This window comes from Pseudophryne corroboree, chromosome 4 (genome assembly GCF_028390025.1).
Source record: "Pseudophryne corroboree isolate aPseCor3 chromosome 4, aPseCor3.hap2, whole genome shotgun sequence".
Lineage (NCBI taxonomy): Eukaryota > Metazoa > Chordata > Amphibia > Anura > Myobatrachidae > Pseudophryne > Pseudophryne corroboree.
The window spans coordinates 197,491,560-197,513,742 of NC_086447.1; the positions used below are offsets into that span (position 1 = coordinate 197,491,560).

Below are 22,183 nucleotides of genomic sequence, written 5' to 3' on the forward strand. Positions count from 1 at the left end.
ACTAAATATGCCGAATCCTGGGATCGAACCCAGGACCTTTAGATCTTCAGTTTAATGCTCTCACAAAAGAGCTATTGCGTGTAAGTCTGACGTTTAGAAAGTCTTTTTTGGTGTTTAAGATAAGGCAAACTGAAAGAACATCAAGTGTCCTAGAGGGCGATACCTGAAAATGAAAGTTTCTGCTGCTTAATTTCTTTTTGCTGAATTGCTACTCAGTAACAAATTGCAAACACCCAAACATGTGGAAACCCACGATCGTACTAGGGATTTTAAGGTCTTCAGTCTATTGCTCTCACAACTGAGCTATTTTGGCAAGCTATACTGATAAGAATGTCTTTTTTTAGGAGCTAAAGATTTTGCAAACTGAAATAACATAAAATGCTTTTCAAGATCAAAACCTGAACACAACAGTTTTTGCTGCTAAATTGCTATTCAGTAGCAATAGCAAACACCCAACCATGCTAAACCCCAGGATTGAACAAGACACCCTTAGATCTTCAGTCTAATGTTGTCACAACTGAGCTATTTCGCCAAGCTCTACTAATAAGAAATTATTTTATTGGGGCTAATAATAATGCAAACTGTAATAACATGAAATGTTCTTGAAGACCAGAACCTGAACACGGCAGTTTCTGCTGCTAAATTGCTATTCTGTAACAATAAAAACAGCAACTAAATATGCCAAAACCCGGGATCGAACCAGGGACCCTTTAGTTCTTCAGTCTAACGCTCTCCCAACTGAGTTATTTCGGCTAATTGTGACAGATGTGAAGTCGTATTTGGGGTTTTAGGTTGGGAAAAAAAGAGCATCACGTGTTCATGAAGAGCAACACCTGATAATGAAAGATTCTGCAGGTAAATTGCTATTCTGTAACAAAAATACAGCTACTAAACATGCCGAAACCCGGGATCGAAGCAGGGACTTATAGATCTTCAGTCTAATGCTCTCCCAAATGAGCTATTGCAGCTACGTCTGACATTTGGAAAGTCTTTTTTGGTGTTTAAGATAAGGCAAACTGAAAGAACATCAAGTGTCCTAGAGGGCGAAACCTGAAAATAAACGTTTCTGCTGCTAAATTTCTTTTTGCTGAATTGCTACTCAGTAACAAAATGCAAACACCCAAACATGTGGAAACCCACGATCGTACTAGGGATTTTAAGGTCTTCAGTCTATTGCTCTCACAACTGAGCTATTTTGGCAAGCTATACTGATAAGAAAGTCTTTTTTTGGAGCTAAAGATTTTGCAAACTGAAATAACATAAAATGTTTTTCAAGATCAAAAACTGAAAACAACAGTTTTTGCTGCTAAATTGCTATTCAGTAGCAAAAGCAAACACCCAACCATGCTAAACCCCAGGATTGAACAAGACACCCTTAGATCTTCAGTCTAATGTTCTCACAACTGAGCTATTTCGCCAAGCTCTACTAATAAGAAATTCTTTTATTGGGGCTAATAATAATGCAAACTGTAATAACATGAAATGATCTTGAAGACCAGAACCTGAACACGGCAGTTTCTGCTGCTAAATTGCTATTCTGTAACAAAAAAACAGCAACTAAATATGCCAAAACCCGGGATCGAACCAGTGATCTTTAGATCTTCAGTCTAACTCTCTCCCAACTGAGCTATTTCGGCTAATTGTGACAGATGTCAAGCCGTATTTGGGGTTTTAGGCTGGGGAAAAAAAGAGCATTAAGTGTTCTTGATGAACAACACCTGATAATGAAAGATTCTGCTGGTAAATTGCTATTCTGTAACAAAAATACCGCAACTAAATATGCCGAATCCTGGGATCGAACCCAGGACCTTTAGATCTTCAGTTTAATGCTCTCACAAAAGAGCTATTGCGTGTAAGTCTGACGTTTAGAAAGTCTTTTTTGGTGTTTAAGATAAGGCAAACTGAAAGAACATCAAGTGTCCTAGAGGGCGAAACCTGAAAATGAAAGTTTCTGCTGCTAAATTTCTTTTTGCTGAATTGCTACTCAGTAACAAACTGCAAACACCCAAACATGTGGAAACCCACGATCGTACTAGGGATTTTAAGGTCTTCAGTCTATTGCTCTCACAACTGAGCTATTTTGCCAAGCTACACTGAGAAGAATGTCTTTTTTTAGGAGCTAAAGATTTTGCAAACTGAAATAACATAAAATGCTTTTCAAGATCAAAACCTGAACACAACAGTTTTTGCTGCTAAATTGCTATTCAGTAGCAATAGCAAACACCCAACCATGCTAAACCCCAGGATTGAACAAGACACCCTTAGATCTTCAGTCTAATGTTGTCACAACTGAGCTATTTCGCCAAGCTCAACTAATAAGAAATTATTTTATTGGGGCTAATAATAATGCAAACTGTAATAACATGAAATGTTCTTGAAGACCAGAACCTGAACACGGCAGTTTCTGCTGCTAAATTGCTATTCTGTAACAAAAGAAACAGCAACTCAATATGCCGAAACCCAGGATCGAACCAGGGACCCTTTAGTTCTTCAGTCTAATGCTCTCCCAACTGAGTTATTTCGGCTAATTGTGACAGATGTGAAGTCGTATTTGGGGTTTTAGGTTGGGAAAAAAAGAGAATCAAGTGTTCTTGAAGAGCAACACCTGATAATGAAAGATTCTGCTGGTAAATTGCTATTCTGTAACAAAAATACAGCTACTAAACATGCCCGAAACCCGGGATCGAACCCGGGACTTATAGATCTTCAGTCTAATGCTCTCCCAAATGAGCTATTGCAGCTACGTCTGACATTTGGAAAGTCTTTTTTGGTGTTTAAGATAAGGCAAACTGAAAGAACATCAAGTGTCCTAGAGGGCGAAACCTGAAAATAAACGTTTCTGCTGCTAAATTTCTTTTTGCTGAATTGCTACTCAGTAACAAAATGCAAACACCCAAACATGTGGAAACCCACGATCGTACTAGGGATTTTAAGGTCTTCAGTCTATTGCTCTCACAACTGAGCTATTTTGGCAAGCTATACTGATAAGAAAGTCTTTTTTTGGAGCTAAAGATTTTGCAAACTGAAATAACATAAAATGTTTTTCAAGATCAAAAACTGAAAACAACAGTTTTTGCTGCTAAATTGCTATTCAGTAGCAAAAGCAAACACCCAACCATGCTAAACCCCAGGATTGAACAAGACACCCTTAGATCTTCAGTCTAATGTTCTCACAACTGAGCTATTTCGCCAAGCTCTACTAATAAGAAATTCTTTTATTGGGGCTAATAATAATGCAAACTGTAATAACATGAAATGATCTTGAAGACCAGAACCTGAACACGGCAGTTTCTGCTGCTAAATTGCTATTCTGTAACAAAAAACAGCAACTAAATATGCCAAAACCCAGGATCGAACCAGGGACCTTTAGATCTTCAGTCTAACTCTCTCCCAACTGAGCTATTTCGGCTAATTGTGAAAGATGTCAAGCCGTATTTGGGTTTTTAGGCTGGGAAAAAAAAGAGCATTAAGTGTTCTTGATGAACAACACCTGATAATGAAAGATTCTGCTGGTAAATTGCTATTCTGTAACAAAAATACCGCAACTAAATATGCCGAATCCTGGGATCGAACCCAGGACCTTTAGATCTTCAGTTTAATGCTCTCACAAAAGAGCTATTGCGTGTAAGTCTGACGTTTAGAAAGTCTTTTTTGGTGTTTAAGATAAGGCAAACTGAAAGAACATCAAGTGTCCTAGAGGGCGAAACCTGATAATGAAAGTTTCTGCTGCTAAATTTCTTTTTGCTGAATTGCTACTCAGTAACAAACTGCAAACACCCAAACATGTGGAAACCCACGATCGTACTAGGGATTTTAAGGTCTTCAGTCTATTGCTCTCACAACTGAGCTATTTTGGCAAGCTATACTGATAAGAATGTCTTTTTTTAGGAGCTAAAGATTTTGCAAACTGAAATAACATAAAATGCTTTTCAAGATCAAAACCTGAACACAACAGTTTTTGCTGCTAAATTGCTATTCAGTAGCAATAGCAAACACCCAACCATGCTAAACCCCAGGATTGAACAAGACACCCTTAGATCTTCAGTCTAATGTTGTCACAACTGAGCTATTTCGCCAAGCTCAACTAATAAGAAATTATTTTATTGGGGCTAATAATAATGCAAACTGTAATAACATGAAATGTTCTTGAAGACCAGAACCTGAACACGGCAGTTTCTGCTGCTAAATTGCTATTCTGTAACAAAAGAAACAGCAACTCAATATGCCGAAACCCGGGATCGAACCAGGGACCCTTTAGTTCTTCAGTCTAATGCTCTCCCAACTGAGTTATTTCGGCTAATTGTGACAGATGTTAAGTCGTATTTGGGGTTTTAGGTTGGGAAAAAAAGAGCATCAAGTGTTCTTGAAGAGCAACACCTGATAATTAAAGATTCTGCTGGTAAATTGCTATTCTGTAACAAAAATACAGCTACTTTACATCCCGAAACCCGGGATCGAACCAGGGACTTATAGATCTTCAATCTAATGCTCTTCCAAATGAGCTATTGCAGCTACGTCTGACATTTGGAAAGTCTTTTTTGGTGTTTAAGATAAGGCAAACTGAAAGAACATCAAGTGTCCTAGAGGGCGAAACCTGAAAATAAACGTTTCTGCTGCTAAATTTCTTTTTGCTGAATTGCTACTCAGTAACAAAATGCAAACACCCAAACATGTGGAAACCCACGATCGTACTAGGGATTTTAAGGTCTTCAGTCTATTGCTCTCACAACTGAGCTATTTTGGCAAGCTATACTGATAAGAAAGTCTTTTTTTGGAGCTAAAGATTTTGCAAACTGAAATAACATAAAATGTTTTTCAAGATCAAAAACTGAAAACAACAGTTTTTGCTGCTAAATTGCTATTCAGTAGCAAAAGCAAACACCCAACCATGCTAAACCCCAGGATTGAACAAGACACCCTTAGATCTTCAGTCTAATGTTCTCACAACTGAGCTATTTCGCCAAGCTCTACTAATAAGAAATTCTTTTACTGGGGCTAATAATAATGCAAACTGTAATAACATGAAATGATCTTGAAGACCAGAACCTGAACACGGCAGTTTCTGCTGCTAAATTGCTATTCTGTAACAAAAAAACAGCAACTAAATATGCCAAAACCCGGGATCGAACCAGGGACCTTTAGATCTTCAGTCTAACGCTCTCCCAACTGAGCTATTTCAGCTAATTGTGAAAGATGTCAAGCCGTATTTGGGGTTTTAGGCTGGGAAAAAAAAGAGCATTAAGTGTTCTTGATGAACAACACCTGATAATGAAAGATTCTGCTGGTAAATTGCTATTCTGTAACAAAAATACAGCAACTAAACATGCCGAATCCTGGGATCGAACCAAGGACCTTTAGATCTTCAGTTTAATGCTCTCACAAAAGAGCTATTGCGTGTAAGTCTGACGTTTAGAAAGTCTTTTTTGGTGTTTAAGATAAGGCAAACTGAAAGAACATCAAGTGTCCTAGAGGGCGAAACCTGAAAATGAAAGTTTCTGCTGCTAAATTTCTTTTTGCTGAATTGCTACTCAGTAACAAACTGCAAACACCCAAACATGTGGAAACCCACGATCGTACTAGGGATTTTAAGGTCTTCAGTCTATTGCTCTCACAACTGAGCTATTTTGGCAAGCTATACTGATAAGAATGTCTTTTTTTGGAGCTAAAGATTTTGCAAACTGAAATAACATAAAATGCTTTTCAAGATCAAAACCTGAACACAACAGTTTTTGCTGCTAAATTGCTATTCAGTAGCAAAAGCAAACACCCAACCATGCTAAACCCCAGGATTGAACAAGACACCCTTAGATCTTCAGTCTAATGTTGTCACAACTGAGCTATTTCGCCAAGCTCTACTAATAAGAAATTATTTTATTGGGGCTAATAATAATGCAAACTGTAATAACATGAAATGTTCTTGAAGACCAGAACCTGAACACGGCAGTTTCTGCTGCTAAATTGCTATTCTGTAACAAAGAAAACAGCAACTAAATATGCCGAAACCCGGGATCGAACCAGGGACCTTTAGATCTTCAGTCTAACGCTCTCCCAACTGAGCTATTTCGGCTAATTGTGACAGATGTGAAGTCGTATTTGGGGTTTTAGGTAGGGAAAAAAAGAGCATCAAGTGTTCTTGAAGAGCAACACCTTATAATGAAAGATTCTGCTGGTAAATTGCTATTCTGTAACAAAAATACAGCTACTAAACATGCCGAAACCAGGGATCGAACCAGGGACTTATATATCTTCAGTCTAATGCTCTCCCAAATGAGCTATTGCAGCTACGTCTGACATTTGGAAAGTCTTTTTTGGTGTTTAAGATAAGGCAAACTGAAAGAACATCAAGTGTTCTAGAGGGCGAAACCTGAAAATAAACGTTTCTGCTGCTAAATTTCTTTTTGCTGAATTGCAACTCAGTAACAAAATGCAAACACCCAAACATGTGGAAACCCACGATCGTACTAGGGATTTTAAGGTCTTCAGTCTATAGCTCTCACAACTGAGCTATTTTGGCAAGCTATACTGATAAGAATGTCTTTTTTTGGAGCTAAAGATTTTGCAAACTGAAATAACATAAAATGTTTTTCAAGATCAAAAACTGAAAACAACAGTTTTTGCTGCTAAATTGCTATTCAGTAGCAAAAGCAAACACCCAACCATGCTAAACCCCAGGATTGAACAAGACACCCTTAGATCTTCAGTCTAATGTTGTCACAACTGAGCTATTTCGCCAAGCTCTACTAATAAGAAATTCTTTTATTGGGCCTAATAATAATGCAAACTGTAATAACATGAAATGATCTTGAAGACCAGAACCTGAACACGGCAGTTTCTGCTGCTAAATTGCTATTCTGTAACAAAAAAACAGCAACTAAACATGCCGAAACCCGGGATCGAACCAGGGACCTTTAGATCTTCAGTCTAACGCTCTCCCAACTGAGCTATTTCGGCTAATTTTGACAGATGTGAAGTCGTATTTGGGGTTTTAGGTTGGGAAAAAAAGAGCATCAAGTGTTCTTGAAGAGCAACACCTTATAATGAAAGATTCTGCTGGTAAATAGCTATTCTGTAACAAAAATACAGCTACTAAACATGCCGAAACCCAGGATCGAACCAGGGACTTATAGATCTTCAGTCTAATGCTCTCCCAAATGAGCTATTGCAGCTACGTCTGACATTTGGAAAGTCTTTTTTGGTGTTTAAGATAAGGCAAACTGAAATAACATCAAGTGTCCTAGAGGGCGAAACCTGAAAATGAAAGTTCCTGCTGCTAAATTTCTTTTTGCTGAATTGCTACTCAGTAACAAAATGCAAACACCCAAACATGTGGAAACCCACGATCGTACTAGGGATTTTAAGGTCTTCAGTCTATTGCTCTCACAACTGAGCTATTTTGGCAAGCTATACTGATAAGAATGTCTTTTTTTGGAGCTAAAGATTTTGCAAACTGAAATAACATAAAATGTTTTTCAAGATCAAAAACTGAAAACAACAGTATTTGCTGCTAAATTGCATTTCAGTAGCAAAAGCAAACACCCAACCATGCTAAACCCCAGGATTGAACAAGACACCCTTAGATCTTCAGTCTAATGTTCTCACAACTGAGCTATTTCGCCAAGCTCTACTAATAAGAAATTCTTTTATTGGGGCTAATAATAATGCAAACTGTAATAACATGAAATGATCTTGAAGACCAGAACCTGAACACGGCAGTTTCTGCTGCTAAATTGCTATTCTGTAACAAAAAAACAGCAACTAAATATGCCGAAACCCAGGATCGAACCAGGGACCTTTAGATCTTCAGTCTAACGCTCTCCCAACTGAGCTATTTCGGCTAATTGTGAAAGATGTCAAACCGTATTTGGGGTTTTAGGCTGGGAAAAAAAAGAGCATTAAGTGTTCTTGATGAACAACACCTGATAATGAAAGATTCTGCTGGTAAATTGCTATTCTGTAACAAAAATACAGCAACTAAACATGCCGAATCCTGGGATCGAACCCAGGACCTTTAGATCTTCAGTTTAATGCTCTCACAAAAGAGCTATTGCGTGTAAGTCTGATGTTTAGAAAGTCTTTTTTGGTGTTTAAGATAAGGCAAACTGAAAGAACATCAAGTGTCCTAGAGGGCGAAACCTGAAATTGAAAGTTTCTGCTGCTAAATTTCTTTTTGCTGATTTGCTACTCAGTAACAAACTGCAAACACCCAAACATGTGGAAACCCACGATCATACTAGGGATTTTAAGGTCTTCAGTCTATTGCTCTCACAACTGAGCTATTTTGGCAAGCTATACTGATAAGAATGTCTTTTTTTGGAGCTAAAGATTTTGCAAACTGAAATAACATAAAATGCTTTTCAAGATCAAAACCTGAACACAACAGTTTTTGCTGCTAAATTGCTATTCAGTAGCAAAATCAAACACCCAACCATGCTAAACCCCAGGATTGAACAAGACACCCTTAGATCTTCAGTTTAATGTTGTCACAACTGAGCTATTTCGCCAAGCTCTACTAATAAGAAATTATTTTATTGGGGCTAATAATAATGCAAACTGTAATAACATGAAATGTTCTTGAAGGCCAGAACCTGAACACGGCAGTTTCTGCTGCTAAATTGCTATTCTGTAACAAAGAAAACAGCAACTAAATATGCCGAAACCCGGGATCGAACCAGGGACCTTTAGATCTTCAGTCTAACGCTCTCCCAACTGAGCTATTTCGGCTAATTGTGACAGATGTGAAGTCGTATTTGGGGTTTTAGGTAGGGAAAAAAAGAGCATCAAGTGTTCTTGAAGAGCAACACCTTATAATGAAAGATTCTGCTGGTAAATTGCTATTCTGTAACAAAAATACAGCTACTAAACATGCCGAAACCCGGGATCGAACCAGGGACTTATATATCTTCAGTCTAATGCTCTCCCAAATGAGCTATTGCAGCTACGTCTGACATTTGGAAAGTCTTTTTTGGTGTTTAAGATAAGGCAAACTGAAAGAACATCAAGTGTTCTAGAGGGCGAAACCTGAAAATAAACGTTTCTGCTGCTAAATTTCTTTTTGCTGAATTGCTACTCAGTAACAAAATGCAAACACCCAAACATGTGGAAACCCACGATCGTACTAGGGATTTTAAGGTCTTCAGTCTATAGCTCTCACAACTGAGCTATTTTGGCAAGCTATACTGATAAGAATGTCTTTTTTTGGAGCTAAAGATTTTGCAAACTGAAATAACATAAAATGTTTTTCAAGATCAAAAACTGAAAACAACAGTTTTTGCTGCTAAATTGCTATTCAGTAGCAAAAGCAAACACCCAACCATGCTAAACCCCAGGATTGAACAAGACACCCTTAGATCTTCAGTCTAATGTTGTCACAACTGAGCTATTTCGCCAAGCTCTACTAATAAGAAATTCTTTTATTGGGCCTAATAATAATGCAAACTGTAATAACATGAAATGATCTTGAAGACCAGAACCTGAACACGGCAGTTTCTGCTGCTAAATTGCTATTCTGTAACAAAAAAACAGCAACTAAACATGCCGAAACCCGGGATCGAACCAGGGACCTTTAGATCTTCAGTTTAACGCTCTCCCAACTGAGCTATTTCGGCTAATTTTGACAGATGTGAAGTCGTATTTGGGGTTTTAGGTTGGGAAAAAAAGAGCATCAAGTGTTCTTGAAGAGCAACACCTTATAATGAAAGATTCTGCTGGTAAATAGCTATTCTGTAACAAAAATACAGCTACTAAACATGCCGAAACCCAGGATCGAACCAGGGACTTATAGATCTTCAGTCTAATGCTCTCCCAAATGAGCTATTGCAGCTACGTCTGACATTTGGAAAGTCTTTTTTGGTGTTTAAGATAAGGCAAACTGAAAGAACATCAAGTGTCCTAGAGGGCGAAACCTGAAAATGAAAGTTCCTGCTGCTAAATTTCTTTTTGCTGAATTGCTACTCAGTAACAAAATGCAAACACCCAAACATGTGGAAACCCACGATCGTACTAGGGATTTTAAGGTCTTCAGTCTATTGCTCTCACAACTGAGCTATTTTGGCAAGCTATACTGATAAGAATGTCTTTTTTTGGAGCTAAAGATTTTGCAAACTGAAATAACATAAAATGTTTTTCAAGATCAAAAACTGAAAACAACAGTATTTGCTGCTAAATTGCATTTCAGTAGCAAAAGCAAACACCCAACCATGCTAAACCCCAGGATTGAACAAGACACCCTTAGATCTTCAGTCTAATGTTCTCACAACTGAGCTATTTCGCCAAGCTCTACTAATAAGAAATTCTTTTATTGGGGCTAATAATAATGCAAACTGTAATAACATGAAATGATCTTGAAGACCAGAACCTGAACACGGCAGTTTCTGCTGCTAAATTGCTATTCTGTAACAAAAAAACAGCAACTAAATATGCCGAAACCCAGGATCGAACCAGGGACCTTTAGATCTTCAGTCTAACGCTCTCCCAACTGAGCTATTTCGGCTAATTGTGAAAGATGTCAAACCGTATTTGGGGTTTTAGGCTGGGAAAAAAAAGAGCATTAAGTGTTCTTGATGAACAACACCTGATAATGAAAGATTCTGCTGGTAAATTGCTATTCTGTAACAAAAATACAGCAACTAAACATGCCGAATCCTGGGATCGAACCCAGGACCTTTAGATCTTCAGTTTAATGCTCTCACAAAAGAGCTATTGCGTGTAAGTCTGATGTTTAGAAAGTCTTTTTTGGTGTTTAAGATAAGGCAAACTGAAAGAACATCAAGTGTCCTAGAGGGCGAAACCTGAAATTGAAAGTTTCTGCTGCTAAATTTCTTTTTGCTGATTTGCTACTCAGTAACAAACTGCAAACACCCAAACATGTGGAAACCCACGATCATACTAGGGATTTTAAGGTCTTCAGTCTATTGCTCTCACAACTGAGCTATTTTGGCAAGCTATACTGATAAGAATGTCTTTTTTTGGAGCTAAAGATTTTGCAAACTGAAATAACATAAAATGCTTTTCAAGATCAAAACCTGAACACAACAGTTTTTGCTGCTAAATTGCTATTCAGTAGCAAAATCAAACACCCAACCATGCTAAACCCCAGGATTGAACAAGACACCCTTAGATCTTCAGTTTAATGTTGTCACAACTGAGCTATTTCGCCAAGCTCTACTAATAAGAAATTATTTTATTGGGGCTAATAATAATGCAAACTGTAATAACATGAAATGTTCTTGAAGGCCAGAACCTGAACACGGCAGTTTCTGCTGCTAAATTGCTATTCTGTAACAAAGAAAACAGCAACTAAATATGCCGAAACCCGGGATCGAACCAGGGACCTTTAGATCTTCAGTCTAACGCTCTCCCAACTGAGCTATTTCGGCTAATTGTGACAGATGTGAAGTCGTATTTGGGGTTTTAGGTAGGGAAAAAAAGAGCATCAAGTGTTCTTGAAGAGCAACACCTTATAATGAAAGATTCTGCTGGTAAATTGCTATTCTGTAACAAAAATACAGCTACTAAACATGCCGAAACCCAGGATCGAACCAGGGACTTATATATCTTCAGTCTAATGCTCTCCCAAATGAGCTATTGCAGCTACGTCTGACATTTGGAAAGTCTTTTTTGGTGTTTAAGATAAGGCAAACTGAAAGAACATCAAGTGTTCTAGAGGGCGAAACCTGAAAATAAACGTTTCTGCTGCTAAATTTCTTTTTGCTGAATTGCTACTCAGTAACAAAATGCAAACACCCAAACATGTGGAAACCCACGATCGTACTAGGGATTTTAAGGTCTTCAGTCTATTGCTCTCACAACTGAGCTATTTTGGCAAGCTATACTGATAAGAATGTCTTTTTTTGGAGCTAAAGATTTTGCAAACTGAAATAACATAAAATGTTTTTCAAGATCAAAAACTGAAAACAACAGTTTTTGCTGCTAAATTGCTATTCAGTAGCAAAAGCAAACACCCAACCATGCTAAACCCCAGGATTGAACAAGACACCCTTAGATCTTCAGTCTAATGTTGTCACAACTAAGCTATTTCGCCAAGCTCTACTAATAAGAAATTCTTTTATTGGGCCTAATAATAATGCAAACTGTAATAACATGAAATGATCTTGAAGACCAGAACCTGAACACGGCAGTTTCTGCTGCTAAATTGCTATTCTGTAACAAAAAAACAGCAACTAAACATGCCGAAACCCGGGATCGAACCAGGGACCTTTAGATCTTCAGTCTTACGCTCTCCCAACTGAGCTATTTCGGCTAATTGTGACAGATGTGAAGTCGTATTTGGGGTTTTAGGTTGGGAAAAAAAGAGCATCAAGTGTTCTTGAAGAGCAACACCTTATAATGAAAGATTCTGCTGGTAAATTGCTATTCTGTAACAAAAATACAGCTACTAAACATGCCGAAACCCAGGATCGAACCAGGGACTTATATATCTTCAGTCTAATGCTCTCCCAAATGAGCTATTGCAGCTACATCTGACATTTGGAAAGTCTTTTTTGGTGTTTAAGATAAGGCAAACTGAAAGAACATCAAGTGTCCTAGAGGGCGAAACCTGAAAATGAAAGTTCCTGCTGCTAAATTTCTTTTTGCTGAATTGCTACTCAGTAACAAAATGCAAACACCCAAACATGTGGAAACCCACGATCGTACTAGGGATTTTAAGGTCTTCAGTCTATTGCTCTCACAACTGAGCTATTTTGGCAAGCTATACTGATAAGAATGTCTTTTTTTGGAGCTAAAGATTTTGCAAACTGAAATAACATAAAATGTTTTTCAAGATCAAAAACTGAAAACAACAGTTTTTGCTGCTAAATTGCTATTCAGTAGCAAAAGCAAACACCCAACCATGCTAAACCCCAGGATTGAACAAGACACCCTTAGATCTTCAGTCTAATGTTCTCACAACTGAGCTATTTCGCCAAGCTCTACTAATAAGAAATTCTTTTATTGGGGCTAATAATAATGCAAACTGTAATAACATGAAATGATCTTGAAGACCAGAACCTGAACACGGCAGTTTCTGCTGCTAAATTGCTATTCTGTAACAAAAAAACAGCAACTAAATATGCCGAAACCCAGGATCGAACCAGGGACCTTTAGATCTTCAGTTTAACGCTCTCCCAACTGAGCTATTTCGGCTAATTGTGAAAGATGTCAAACCGTATTTGGGGTTTTAGGCTGGGAAAAAAAAGAGCATTAAGTGTTCTTGATGAGCAACACCTGATAATGAAAGATTCTGCTGGTAAATTGCTATTCTGTAACAAAAATACAGCAACTAAACATGCCGAATCCTGGGATCGAACCCAGGACCTTTAGATCTTCAGTTTAATGCTCTCACAAAAGAGCTATTGCGTGTAAGTCTGACGTTTAGAAAGTCTTTTTTGGTGTTTAAGATAAGGCAAACTGAAAAAACATCAAGTGTCCTAGAGGGCGAAACCTGAAAATGAAAGTTTCTGCTGCTAAATTTCTTTTTGCTGAATTGCTACTCAGTAACAAACTGCAAACACCCAAACATGTGGAAACCCACGATCGTACTAGGGATTTTAAGGTCTTCAGTCTATTGCTCTCACAACTGAGCTATTTTGGCAAGCTATACTGATAAGAATGTCTTTTTTTGGAGCTAAAGATTTTGCAAACTGAAATAACATAAAATGCTTTTCAAGATCAAAACCTGAACACAACAGTTTTTGCTGCTAAATTGCTATTCAGTAGCAAAAGCAAACACCCAACCATGCTAAACCCCAGGATTGAACAAGACACCCTTAGATCTTCAGTCTAATGTTGTCACAACTGAGCTATTTCGCCAAGCTCTACTAATAAGAAATTATTTTATTGGGGCTAATAATAATGCAAACTGTAATAACATGAAATGTTCTTGAAGACCAGAACCTGAACACGGCAGTTTCTGCTGCTAAATTGCTATTCTGTAACAAAGAAAACAGCAACTAAATATGCCGAAACCCGGGATCGAACCAGGGACCTTTAGATCTTCAGTCTAACGCTCTCCCAACTGAGCTATTTCGGCTAATTGTGACAGATGTGAAGTCGTATTTGGGGTTTTAGGTTGGGAAAAAAAGAGCATCAAGTGTTCTTGAAGAGCAACACCTTATAATGAAAGATTCTGCTGGTAAATTGCTATTCTGTAACAAAAATACAGCTACTAAACATGCCGAAACCCGGGATCGAACCAGGGACTTATATATCTTCAGTCTAATGCTCTCCCAAATGAGCTATTGCAGCTACGTCTGACATTTGGAAAGTATTTTTTGGTGTTTAAGATAAGGCAAATTGAAAGAACATCAAGTGTTCTAGAGGGCGAAACCTGAAAATAAAAGTTTCTGCTGCTAAATTTCTTTTTGCTGAATTGCTACTCAGTAACAAAATGCAAACACCCAAACATGTGGAAACCCACGATCGTACTAGGGATTTTAAGGTCTTCAGTCTATTGCTCTCACAACTGAGCTATTTTGGCAAGCTATACTGATAAGAATGTCTTTTTTTGGAGCTAAAGATTTTGCAAACTGAAATAACATAAAATGTTTTTCAAGATCAAAAACTGAAAACAACAGTTTTTGCTGCTAAATTGCTATTCAGTAGCAAAAGCAAACACCCAACCATGCTAAACCCCAGGATTGAACAAGACACCCTTAGATCTTCAGTCTAATGTTGTCACAACTGAGCTATTTCGCCAAGCTCTACTAATAAGAAATTCTTTTATTGGGCCTAATAATAATGCAAACTGTAATAACATGAAATGATCTTGAAGACCAGAACCTGAACACGGCAGTTTCTGCTGCTAAATTGCTATTCTGTAACAAAAAAACAGCAACTAAACCTGCCGAAACCCGGGATCGAACCAGGGACCTTTAGATCTTCAGTCTAACGCTCTCCCAACTGAGCTATTTCGGCTAATTGTGACAGATGTAAAGTCATATTTGGGGTTTTAGGTTGGGAAAAAAAGAGCATCAAGTGTTCTTGAAGAGCAACACCTTATAATGAAAGATTCTGCTGGTAAATTGCTATTCTGTAACAAAAATACAGCTACTAAACATGCCGAAACCAAGGATCGAACCAGGGACTTATAGATCTTCAGTCTAATGCTCTCCCAAATGAGCTATTGCAGCTACGTCTGACATTTGGAAAGTCTTTTTTGGTGTTTAAGATAAGGCAAACTGAAAGAACATCAAGTGTCCTAGAGGGCGAAACCTGAAAATGAAAGTTCCTGCTGCTAAATTTCTTTTTGCTGAATTGCTGCTCAGTAACAAAATGCAAACACCCAAACATGTGGAAACCCACGATCGTACTAGGGATTTTAAGGTCTTCAGTCTATTGCTCTCACAACTGAGCTATTTTGGCAAGCTATACTGATAAGAATGTCTTTTTTTGGAGCTAAAGATTTTGCAAACTGAAATAACATAAAATGTTTTTCAAGATCAAAAACTGAAAACAACAGTTTTTGCTGCTAAATTGCTATTCAGTAGCAAAAGCAAACACCCAACCATGCTAAACCCCAGGATTGAACAAGACACCCTTAGATCTTCAGTCTAATGTTCTCACAACTGAGCTATTTCGCCAAGCTCTACTAATAAGAAATTCTTTTATTGGGGCTAATAATAATGCAAACTGTAATAACATGAAATGATCTTGAAGACCAGAACCTGAACACGGCAGTTTCTGCTGCTAAATTGCTATTCTGTAACAAAAAAACAGCAACTAAATATGCCGAAACCCAGGATCGAACCAGGGACCTTTAGCTCTTCAGTCTAACGCTCTCCCAACTGAGCTATTTCAGCTAATTGTGAAAGATGTCAAACCGTATTTGGGGTGTTAGGCTGGGGAAAAAAAGAGCATTAAGTGTTCTTGATGAACAACACCTGATAATAAAAGATTCTGCTGGTAAATTGCTATTCTGTAACAAAAATACAGCAACTAAACATGCCGAATCCTGGGATCGAACCCAGGACCTTTAGATCTTCAGTTTAATGCTCTCACAAAAGAGCTATTGCGTGTAAGTCTGACGTTTAGAAAGTCTTTTTTGGTGTTTAAGATAAGGCAAACTGAAAGAACATCAAGTGTCCTAGAGAGCGAAACCTGAAAATGAAAGTTCCTGCTGCTAAATTTCTTTTTGCTGAATTGCTACTCAGTAACAAAATGCAAACACCCAAACATGTGGAAACCCACGATCGTACTAGGGATTTTAAGGTCTTCAGTCTATTGCTCTCACAACTGAGCTATTTTGGCAAGCTATACTGATAAGAATGTCTTTTTTTGGAGCTAAAGATTTTGCAAACTGAAATAACATAAAATGTTTTTCAAGATCAAAAACTGAAAACAACAGTTTTTGCTGCTAAATTGCTATTCAGTAGCAAAAGCAAACACCCAACCATGCTAAACCCCAGGATTGAACAAGACACCCTTAGATCTTCAGTCTAATGTTCTCACAACTGAGCTATTTCGCCAAGCTCTACTAATAAGAAATTATTTTATTGGGGCTAATAATAATGCAAACTGTAATAACATGAAATGATCTTGAAGACCAGAACCTGAACACGGCAGTTTCTGCTGCTAAATTGCTATTCTGTAACAAAAAAACAGCAACTAAATATGCCGAAACCCAGGATCGAACCAGGGACCTTTAGATCTTCAGTCTAACGCTCTCCCAACTGAGCTATTTCGGCTAATTGTGAAAGATGTCAAACCGTATTTGGGGTTTTAGGCTGGGAAAAAAAAGAGCATTAAGTGTTCTTGATGAACAACACCTGATAATGAAAGATTCTGCTGGTAAATTGCTATTCTGTAACAAAAATACAGCAACTAAACATGCCGAATCCTGGGATCGAACCCAGGACCTTTAGATCTTCAGTTTAATGCTCTCACAAAAGAGATATTGCGTGTAAGTCTGACGTTTAGAAAGTCTTTTTTGGTGTTTAAGATAAGGCAAACTGAAAGAACATCAAGTGTCCTAGAGGGCGAAACCTGAAAATGAAAGTTTCTGCTGCTAAATTTCTTTTTGCTGAATTGCTACTCAGTAACAAACTGCAAACACCCAAACATGTGGAAACCCACGATCGTACTAGGGATTTTAAGGTCTTCAGTCTATTGCTATTTTGGCAAGCTATACTGATAAGAATGTCTTTTTTTGGAGCTAAAGATTTTGCAAACTGAAATAACATAAAATGTTTTTCAAGATCAAAAACTGAAAACAACAGTTTTTGCTGCTAAATTGCTATTCAGTAGCAAAAGCAAACACCCAACCATGCTAAACCCCAGGATTGAACAAGACACCCTTAGATCTTCAGTCTAATGTTGTCACAACTGAGCTATTTCGCCAAGCTCTACTAATAAGAAATTCTTTTATTGGGCCTAATAATAATACAAACTGTAATAACATGAAATGATCTTGAAGACCAGAACCTGAACACGGCAGTTTCTGCTGCTAAATTGCTATTCTGTAACAAAAAAACAGCAACTAAACATGCCAAAACCCGGGATCGAACCAGGGACCTTTAGATCTTCAGTCTAACGCTCTCCCAACTGAGCTATTTCGGCTAATTGTGACAGATGTGAAGTCGTATTTGGGGTTTTAGGTTGGGAAAAAAAGAGCATCAAGTGTTCTTGAAGAGCAACAACTTATAATGAAAGATTCTGCTGGTAAATTGCTATTCTGTAACAAAAATACAGCTACTAAACATGCCGAAACCCAGGATCGAACCAGGGACTTATAGATCTTCAGTCTAATGCTCTCCCAAATGAGATATTGCAGCTACGTCTGACATTTGGAAAGTCTTTTTTGGTGTTTAAGATAAGGCAAACTGAAAGAACATCAAGTGTCCTAGAGGGCGAAACCTGAAAATGAAAGTTCCTGCTGCTAAATTTTTTTTTGCTGAATTGCTACTCAGTAACAAACTGCAAACACCCAAACATGTGGAAACCCACGATCGTACTAGGGATTTTAAGGTCTTCAGTCTATTGCTCTCACAACTGAGCTTTTTTGGCAAGCTATACTGATAAGAATGTCTTTTTTTGGAGCTAAAGATTTTGCAAACTGAAATAACATAAAATGTTTTTCAAGATTAAAAACTGAAAACAACAGTTTTTGCTGCTAAATTGCTATTCAGTAGCAAAAGCAAACACCCAACCATGCTAAACCCCAGGATTGAACAAGACACCCTTAGATCTTCAGTCTAATGTTGTCACAACTAAGCTATTTCGCCAAGCTCTACTAATAAGAAATTCTTTTATTGGGCCTAATAATAATGCAAACTGTAATAACATGAAATGATCTTGAAGACCAGAACCTGAACACGGCAGTTTCTGCTGCTAAATTGCTATTCTGTAACAAAAAAACAGCAACTAAACATGCCGAAACCCGGGATCGAACCAGGGACCTTTAGATTTTCAGTCTAACGCTCTCCCAACTGAGCTATTTCGGCTAATTGTGACAGATGTGAAGTCGTATTTGGGGTTTTAGGTTGGGAAAAAAAGAGCATCAAGTGTTCTTGAAGAGCAACACCTTATAATGAAAGATTCTGCTGGTAAATTGCTATTCTGTAACAAAAATACAGCTACTAAACATGCCGAAACCCAGGATCGAACCAGGGACTTATAGATCTTCAGTCTAATGCTCTCCCAAATGAGCTATTGCAGCTACGTTTGACATTTGGAAAGTCTTTTTTGGTGTTTAAGATAAGGCAAACTGAAAGAACATCAAGTGTCCTAGAGAGCGAAACCTGAAAATGAAAGTTCCTGCTGCTAAATTTCTTTTTGCTGAATTGCTACTCAGTAACAAAATGCAAACACCCAAACATGTGGAAACCCACGATCGTAATAGGGATTTTAAGGTCTTCAGTCTATTGCTCTCACAACTGAGCTATTTTGGCAAGCTATACTGATAAGAATGTCTTTTTTTGGAGCTAAAGATTTTGCAAACTGAAATAACATAAAATGTTTTTCAAGATTAAAAACTGAAAACAACAGTTTTTGCTGCTAAATTGCTATTCAGTAGCAAAAGCAAACACCCAACCATGCTAAACCCCAGGATTGAACAAGACACCCTTAGATCTTCAGTCTAATGTTGTCACAACTAAGCTATTTCGCCAAGCTCTACTAATAAGAAATTCTTTTATTGGGCCTAATAATAATGCAAACTGTAATAACATGAAATGATCTTGAAGACCAGAACCTGAACACGGCAGTTTCTGCTGCTAAATTGCTATTCTGTAACAAAAAAACAGCAACTAAACATGCCGAAACCCGGGATCGAACCAGGGACCTTTAGATTTTCAGTCTAACGCTCTCCCAACTGAGCTATTTCGGCTAATTGTGACAGATGTGAAGTCGTATTTGGGGTTTTAGGTTGGGAAAAAAAGAGCATCAAGTGTTCTTGAAGAGCAACACCTTATAATGAAAGATTCTGCTGGTAAATTGCTATTCTGTAACAAAAATACAGCTACTAAACATGCCGAAACCCAGGATCGAACCAGGGACTTATAGATCTTCAGTCTAATGCTCTCCCAAATGAGCTATTGCAGCTACGTTTGACATTTGGAAAGTCTTTTTTGGTGTTTAAGATAAGGCAAACTGAAAGAACATCAAGTGTCCTAGAGAGCGAAACCTGAAAATGAAAGTTCCTGCTGCTAAATTTCTTTTTGCTGAATTGCTACTCAGTAACAAAATGCAAACACCCAAACATGTGGAAACCCACGATCGTACTAGGGATTTTAAGGTCTTCAGTCTATTGCTCTCACAACTGAGCTATTTTGGCAAGCTATACTGATAAGAATGTCTTTTTTTGGAGCTAAAGATTTTGCAAACTGAAATAACATAAAATGTTTTTCAAGATCAAAAACTGAAAACAACAGTTTTTGCTGCTAAATTGCTATTCAGTAGCAAAAGCAAACACCCAACCATGCTAAACCCCAGGATTGAACAAGACACCCTTAGATCTTCAGTCTAATGTTCTCACAACTGAGCTATTTCGCCAAGCTCTACTAATAAGAAATTATTTTATTGGGGCTAATAATAATGCAAACTGTAATAACATGAAATGATCTTGAAGACCAGAACCTGAACACGGCAGTTTCTGCTGCTAAATTGCTATTCTGTAACAAAAAAAACAGCAACTAAATATGCCGAAACCGAGGATCGAACCAGGGACCTTTAGATCTTCAGTCTAACGCTCTCCCAACTGAGCTATTTCGGCTAATTGTGAAAGATGTCAAACCGTATATGGGGTTTTAGGCTGGGAAAAAAAAGAGCATTAAGTGTTCTTGATGAACAACACCTGATAATGAAAGATTCTGCTGGTAAATTGCTATTCTGTAACAAAAATACAGCAACTAAACATGCCGAATCCTGGGATCGAACCCAGGACCTTTAGATCTTCAGTTTAATGCTCTCACAAAAGAGATATTGCGTGTAAGTCTGACGTTTAGAAAGTCTTTTTTGGTGTTTAAGATAAGGCAAACTGAAAGAACATCAAGTGTCCTAGAGGGCGAAACCTGAAAATGAAAGTTTCTGCTGCTAAATTTCTTTTTGCTGAATTGCTACTCAGTAACAAACTGCAAACACCCAAACATGTGGAAACCCACGATCGTACTAGGGATTTTAAGGTCTTCAGTCTATTGCTCTCACAACTGAGCTATTTTGGCAAGCTATACTGATAAGAATGTCTTTTTTTGGAGCTAAAGATTTTGCAAACTGAAATAACATAAAATGCTTTTCAAGATCAAAACCTGAACACAACAGTTTTTGCTGCTAAATTGCTATTCAGTAGCAAAAGCAAACACCCAACCATGCTAAACCCCAGGATTGAACAAGACACCCTTAGATCTTCAGTCTAATGTTGTCACAACTGAGCTATTTCGCCAAGCTCTACTAATAAGAAATTATTTTATTGGGGCTAATAATAATGCAAACTGTAATAACATGAAATGTTCTTGAAGACCAGAACCTGAACACGGCAGTTTCTGCTGCTAAATTGCTATTCTGTAACAAAGAAAACAGCAACTAAATATGCCGAAACCCGGGATCGAACCAGGGACCTTTAGATCTTCAGTCTAACGCTCTCCCAACTGAGCTATTTCGGCTAATTGTGACAGATGTGAAGTCGTATTTGGGGTTTTAGGTTGGGAAAAAAAGAGCATCAAGTGTTCTTGAAGAGCAACACCTTATAATGAAAGATTCTGCTGGTAAATTGCTATTCTGTAACAAAAATACAGCTACTAAACATGCCGAAACCCGGGATCGAACCAGGGACTTATATATCTTCAGTCTAATGCTCTCCCAAATGAGCTATTGCAGCTACGTCTGACATTTGGAAAGTATTTTTTGGTGTTTAAGATAAGGCAAATTGAAAGAACATCAAGTGTTCTAGAGGGCGAAACCTGAAAATAAAAGTTTCTGCTGCTAAATTTCTTTTTGCTGAATTGCTACTCAGTAACAAAATGCAAACACCCAAACATGTGGAAACCCACGATCGTACTAGGGATTTTAAGGTCTTCAGTCTATTGCTCTCACAACTGAGCTATTTTGGCAAGCTATACTGATAAGAATGTCTTTTTTTGGAGCTAAAGATTTTGCAAACTGAAATAACATAAAATGTTTTTCAAGATCAAAAACTGAAAACAACAGTTTTTGCTGCTAAATTGCTATTCAGTAGCAAAAGCAAACACCCAACCATGCTAAAACCCAGGATTGAACAAGACACCCTTAGATCTTCAGTCTAATGTTGTCACAACTGAGCTATTTCGCCAAGCTCTACTAATAAGAAATTATTTTATTGGGGCTAATAATAATGCAAACTGTAATAACATGAAATGTTCTTGAAGACCAGAACCTGAACACGGCAGTTTCTGCTGCTAAATTGCTATTCTGTAACAAAGAAAACAGCAACTAAATATGCCGAAACCCGGGATCGAACCAGGGACCTTTAGATTTTCAGTCTAACGCTCTCCCAACTGAGCTATTTCGGCTAATTGTGACAGATGTGAAGTCGTATTTGGGGTTTTAGGTTGGGAAAAAAAGAGCATCAAGTGTTCTTGAAGAGCAACACCTTATAATGAAAGATTCTGCTGGTAAATTGCTATTCTGTAACAAAAATACAGCTACTAAACATGCCGAAACCCGGGATCGAACCAGGGACTTATATATCTTCAGTCTAATGCTCTCCCAAATGAGC

At 37.8% G+C, this 22,183-nt stretch overlaps 24 non-coding genes across 24 annotated transcripts; all 24 read right to left on the minus strand.

Moving 5' to 3' along the window:
• Window positions 1-679: 679 nt before the first annotated feature.
• On the minus strand, window positions 680-753 carry TRNAF-GAA (transfer RNA phenylalanine (anticodon GAA)). The gene has a single exon. It is a non-coding gene; the product is annotated as a tRNA-Phe (tRNA).
• Window positions 754-1,564: 811 nt separating this feature from the next.
• Window positions 1,565-1,637, minus strand: TRNAF-GAA (transfer RNA phenylalanine (anticodon GAA)). Its single transcript has one exon. It is a non-coding gene; the product is annotated as a tRNA-Phe (tRNA).
• A 1,699-nt stretch (window positions 1,638-3,336) lies between these two features.
• Window positions 3,337-3,409, minus strand: TRNAF-GAA (transfer RNA phenylalanine (anticodon GAA)). The gene has a single exon. It is a non-coding gene; the product is annotated as a tRNA-Phe (tRNA).
• Window positions 3,410-4,223: 814 nt separating this feature from the next.
• Window positions 4,224-4,297, minus strand: TRNAF-GAA (transfer RNA phenylalanine (anticodon GAA)). The gene has a single exon. It is a non-coding gene; the product is annotated as a tRNA-Phe (tRNA).
• Window positions 4,298-5,108: 811 nt separating this feature from the next.
• Window positions 5,109-5,181, minus strand: TRNAF-GAA (transfer RNA phenylalanine (anticodon GAA)). The gene has a single exon. It is a non-coding gene; the product is annotated as a tRNA-Phe (tRNA).
• An 813-nt stretch (window positions 5,182-5,994) lies between these two features.
• On the minus strand, window positions 5,995-6,067 carry TRNAF-GAA (transfer RNA phenylalanine (anticodon GAA)). The gene has a single exon. It is a non-coding gene; the product is annotated as a tRNA-Phe (tRNA).
• Window positions 6,068-6,878: 811 nt separating this feature from the next.
• Window positions 6,879-6,951, minus strand: TRNAF-GAA (transfer RNA phenylalanine (anticodon GAA)). Its single transcript has one exon. It is a non-coding gene; the product is annotated as a tRNA-Phe (tRNA).
• An 811-nt stretch (window positions 6,952-7,762) lies between these two features.
• TRNAF-GAA (transfer RNA phenylalanine (anticodon GAA)) lies at window positions 7,763-7,835 on the minus strand. Its single transcript has one exon. It is a non-coding gene; the product is annotated as a tRNA-Phe (tRNA).
• Window positions 7,836-8,648: 813 nt separating this feature from the next.
• Window positions 8,649-8,721, minus strand: TRNAF-GAA (transfer RNA phenylalanine (anticodon GAA)). Its single transcript has one exon. It is a non-coding gene; the product is annotated as a tRNA-Phe (tRNA).
• An 811-nt stretch (window positions 8,722-9,532) lies between these two features.
• TRNAF-GAA (transfer RNA phenylalanine (anticodon GAA)) lies at window positions 9,533-9,605 on the minus strand. The gene has a single exon. It is a non-coding gene; the product is annotated as a tRNA-Phe (tRNA).
• Window positions 9,606-10,416: 811 nt separating this feature from the next.
• Window positions 10,417-10,489, minus strand: TRNAF-GAA (transfer RNA phenylalanine (anticodon GAA)). Its single transcript has one exon. It is a non-coding gene; the product is annotated as a tRNA-Phe (tRNA).
• Window positions 10,490-11,302: 813 nt separating this feature from the next.
• TRNAF-GAA (transfer RNA phenylalanine (anticodon GAA)) lies at window positions 11,303-11,375 on the minus strand. Its single transcript has one exon. It is a non-coding gene; the product is annotated as a tRNA-Phe (tRNA).
• An 811-nt stretch (window positions 11,376-12,186) lies between these two features.
• Window positions 12,187-12,259, minus strand: TRNAF-GAA (transfer RNA phenylalanine (anticodon GAA)). The gene has a single exon. It is a non-coding gene; the product is annotated as a tRNA-Phe (tRNA).
• Window positions 12,260-13,070: 811 nt separating this feature from the next.
• TRNAF-GAA (transfer RNA phenylalanine (anticodon GAA)) lies at window positions 13,071-13,143 on the minus strand. Its single transcript has one exon. It is a non-coding gene; the product is annotated as a tRNA-Phe (tRNA).
• Window positions 13,144-13,956: 813 nt separating this feature from the next.
• Window positions 13,957-14,029, minus strand: TRNAF-GAA (transfer RNA phenylalanine (anticodon GAA)). Its single transcript has one exon. It is a non-coding gene; the product is annotated as a tRNA-Phe (tRNA).
• Window positions 14,030-14,840: 811 nt separating this feature from the next.
• Window positions 14,841-14,913, minus strand: TRNAF-GAA (transfer RNA phenylalanine (anticodon GAA)). Its single transcript has one exon. It is a non-coding gene; the product is annotated as a tRNA-Phe (tRNA).
• An 811-nt stretch (window positions 14,914-15,724) lies between these two features.
• On the minus strand, window positions 15,725-15,797 carry TRNAF-GAA (transfer RNA phenylalanine (anticodon GAA)). The gene has a single exon. It is a non-coding gene; the product is annotated as a tRNA-Phe (tRNA).
• Window positions 15,798-16,609: 812 nt separating this feature from the next.
• On the minus strand, window positions 16,610-16,682 carry TRNAF-GAA (transfer RNA phenylalanine (anticodon GAA)). The gene has a single exon. It is a non-coding gene; the product is annotated as a tRNA-Phe (tRNA).
• Window positions 16,683-17,480: 798 nt separating this feature from the next.
• TRNAF-GAA (transfer RNA phenylalanine (anticodon GAA)) lies at window positions 17,481-17,553 on the minus strand. Its single transcript has one exon. It is a non-coding gene; the product is annotated as a tRNA-Phe (tRNA).
• Window positions 17,554-18,364: 811 nt separating this feature from the next.
• On the minus strand, window positions 18,365-18,437 carry TRNAF-GAA (transfer RNA phenylalanine (anticodon GAA)). The gene has a single exon. It is a non-coding gene; the product is annotated as a tRNA-Phe (tRNA).
• An 811-nt stretch (window positions 18,438-19,248) lies between these two features.
• On the minus strand, window positions 19,249-19,321 carry TRNAF-GAA (transfer RNA phenylalanine (anticodon GAA)). Its single transcript has one exon. It is a non-coding gene; the product is annotated as a tRNA-Phe (tRNA).
• Window positions 19,322-20,133: 812 nt separating this feature from the next.
• TRNAF-GAA (transfer RNA phenylalanine (anticodon GAA)) lies at window positions 20,134-20,206 on the minus strand. The gene has a single exon. It is a non-coding gene; the product is annotated as a tRNA-Phe (tRNA).
• An 813-nt stretch (window positions 20,207-21,019) lies between these two features.
• TRNAF-GAA (transfer RNA phenylalanine (anticodon GAA)) lies at window positions 21,020-21,092 on the minus strand. Its single transcript has one exon. It is a non-coding gene; the product is annotated as a tRNA-Phe (tRNA).
• Window positions 21,093-21,904: 812 nt separating this feature from the next.
• Window positions 21,905-21,977, minus strand: TRNAF-GAA (transfer RNA phenylalanine (anticodon GAA)). The gene has a single exon. It is a non-coding gene; the product is annotated as a tRNA-Phe (tRNA).
• Between the last annotated feature and the right edge of the window lie 206 nt (window positions 21,978-22,183).